Source organism: Otolemur garnettii, unplaced genomic scaffold (genome assembly GCF_000181295.1).
Source record: "Otolemur garnettii isolate 467f Iridium unplaced genomic scaffold, OtoGar3 scaffold00081, whole genome shotgun sequence".
Classification (NCBI taxonomy): Eukaryota; Metazoa; Chordata; class Mammalia; order Primates; family Galagidae; genus Otolemur; species Otolemur garnettii.
The window spans coordinates 6,591,905-6,595,331 of NW_003852476.1; positions in this window are offsets into that span (position 1 = coordinate 6,591,905).

Consider the following 3,427-nt stretch of genomic DNA (forward strand, 5'->3'; position numbering starts at 1 on the left):
TCCAAGTCCACTTTCGAATACCATTATGCTGCTTCCCTGGGAGTGCAAGGACCTTACAATGGCACTCTCAGTTCCTCTCTGGCCTCTGCCCCCTTTCTTCCTTCTACTTCTTCAAGTGACCCCTGAATGAACCTCCTATTCAACTGTCCATTTCATAAGCTATAATCCAGAAGAATGTTTTACTATTATTTTGCTGAACAAACTCTTACTCTTAGATCAATTAAGAAAAGTATTTTGTTTCACCTTTCTTTATTCCTTTTATAGTGTTCTTCCTTTCTAATTTTCTAAACTATATAATTTTCCTTCTCTCCGAAGAACTTCCTTTAACATTTCTTGAAAGGTAGGTCTACTGTCAACAAATTTCCTTTGTCTGAGATGATAGTTCAGATTCACTTTTGAAAAAAGGAGTTTACTCTTCTTTACCTCTGAAGATTAATTTTGGTGAGTACAGAATTTTAGATTGGTGGGGTTTTTTTCTTTCAACACATTAAATATTTCATTCCACTCTCTTCCTGCTTGCATGGTTTCTGAAAAGGAGCTTCATGTCATTCTAATCATTCCTCCTCTGTAAGTAAGGTGTTTCCACCCATCCTCCTACTCTGCTGCCCCCCAGGCCCTTCTTTCAAGATTTTCTTTACCATTGATTAGCAACCTTTGAATGTGCTATGCCTAGGTGTAGATTTGTGTGTGTGTGTTGATCCTAGTTGCTGTTCTCTGAGATTCCTGAATCTGTGGTTTGGTATTTGTCATAAATTTTGGTAAGTTCATTGTCATCATTTCTTCAAATATGATATATCTCCTTTCTTCCTTCTTTCCTTTGGTATTCCCATTGTAGTTAGGTTTTGCCTTTTGTAATTGCATTATACCCATAGTTCTTGGGGATTCTGTTCCATCTTTTCCATTATTTTTTTCTTTGCATTTCAGTTTTAGAAATTTCTGATGACCTATCTTAAAGCTTACTTTATCTTTCCTAGGCTGTGTCCAGTCCACTGATGAGGCCATTAAAAGCTTTCCTTATTTCTGTGACACTACTTTGGATTTCTAGCATTTCCTTTTTATTCTTTCTTAGAGTTTCCATATCTCTGCTTATATTACGCACCTGTTCTTATTATCCACTTTTTCCAGTAGTGTCCTTGGTGTATTAATCATGGTCATTTTAAATTTCTGGCCTGATAGGTCCAAAATCTCTGCCTTATCTGAGTCTGGTTCTAATATTTGGTTTATCTCTGCAGACTCTGATTTTTCCCCTCTAAGCATGCCTTAGAATTTTCTTATTGAAAGTCAGACATGCCATATATAAGGTAAAAGGAATGTAGGCAGATGAGCCTTTAGTCTGAGGCTCTGCACTGATCTGGCTAGGAGTTAGGCCAGTTACTGTTGGCTATGGCTGAGGCGTCTGAGGCTAAAATTTCTTGCAGTGTCTTTGTTTCTGTTTCCCACGTTGTCTTAGGATGTCCCTAAAGACTCTTAAAATAGAGTCTGAGGCTTGAGTTCTTTTAGCCATAATGCCTTGTTATTATACAGGAGCTCTTCTGATGTGGTGGTGAGAGGGAAGGGAGAGTATTTTGCAGCCCTATGATTAGGTCATGGCCTTCTGTGGGCCTGAGTTGAATGTTTCCCATCTCCTGTATAGAAGGCTAGAGTTGCCTGGATTAGTCCCTTTCCTTTTCCCAGACTGGTTAGGCTCTGGCAGACTCCAGCTGGTTAGGCTCTGAGAAAGTAGTTTGCCTTGAGAACAGGTCTTGTCAGGAAAAAGAGAGCTCTGAGCATATTTCAGAATTGTTTTTCCTTTCTTGCCAAAAGCAAGAAGATGGTTTTCTCAGATCTTCACAGTGAGAATCTCGTAGGGTTCCTGGAGGTGAAACTCAAAAAAATGTGAGGTAGGGCCCCTCTGAGGTGAGCCCCCCTGGATTTCGTAACTCTGGGGCTGGTCTGCACTGAACTTGTCTTCTTCAATTACTGTTTACTGTGTTCCTACCTGTACTGACTGGTACAGACTCCAGCTGCTGGTTCTTCACCTGGCTACTCTTCTCCTGCTGAATTGCGGTCCTGTGAGAAACTGTCATTCTCTGTGTCCAGCTGTCTGTCTCTCTGGTTTTCGGGGCAGCAGTTTTCCCTGTGACCTCAGTTCTCTGATGGCCCTAAGAAGAGTCATTGATTTTCAGTTTACTTAGTTTATTTCAAGTTGTGAGGATGGAGTGACACCTGGTAAGCTTTTTACATATTGAACAGGAAACTGGACGCCCCTGGCATTCCTTTGTAAATTCATGCTAAAAATGTTTATCATAATTGAAAAATGCTAACGTTGAATTTTCAGCCTATTCATATTCCTATAAACCCAGAGGAATGTATTCATATTTATTTTGTTTTGATTCTTGAAAGAAAAAAATTAATGGGTACTATATTCTAAGCAGTTTCCTTCCAAATAAAAGGCCATTCCAAATAAAAGGAAGGAAAGTGCTTAGAATACAGTACACTTTTTTGGGTGTATTGTCCTTGTTAGGAGTAGAGTAAAGAAGAAGAAGAAATGACAAATGAGAACAATAAGCCAAGAATCACTTACTGGACACTGTGTCTTCTTAATGACACACCTTAAACTGTGTGCAGCTGATGATGTGTTTCACTTTTAAAAGGCTCACTGGTCTACATTATTTAGTAGTAATCCAAATTTCAAGTTTACTTTGCCTCTTTCTGAATCACTGCCCTATTTCCTACTAAATATGGGTTAAGGGTCCATAGAGTCATTTGCAAGTAATGTTTAGTCTACTTAAAAAATTCTGCAAAGTGGTTGAAAATGAACATTGCACACTTACAAAGATTAGAAAGTGATTAAATGAGACTGCTCATTAAGATGTATTTATATAGTAATAGCCTAAATGTGTTTATTAAAAGGTAATTGTTAAAATTTGCATAAATTTTATCCTAGGGCCTAGTGAAGTAGCTCACACCTATAATTTCAGCACTTTGGGAAGGTAAGGCAGGAGGATCACTTGAGCCCAGGCTGCAGTGAGCTACAATGAGGCCACTGCACTCTGGCCTGGTGACAGAGTGAGACCTTGTCTATGAAAAGATTAAATATTTAAAATACAGTTTTATCCTATAGGAAATTTTGCTTTTTAGGCACCTGTTGTTTAACAGGATTGCTTAAAGTAGAGGATTTTTGGCTCTTTTGTGACTATGTGAAAACTAGTTGGTCTAATATTATTGCTTTTCATGTTCATGTCTGTACTTGTGTATACGTGTGTACATATGTACTTATAAAATATTACATTTTATACATTTTTTTTTGAGACAGAGCCTCCAGCTGAGCCCCTGGGTAGAGTGCTATGGCTTCACTGCTCACAGCAACCTCCAACTCCTGGGCTCAAGCGAGTCTCCTGCCTCAGCCTCCCAAACATCTACAGTTATTTTCTTTTTCTTTTTCTTT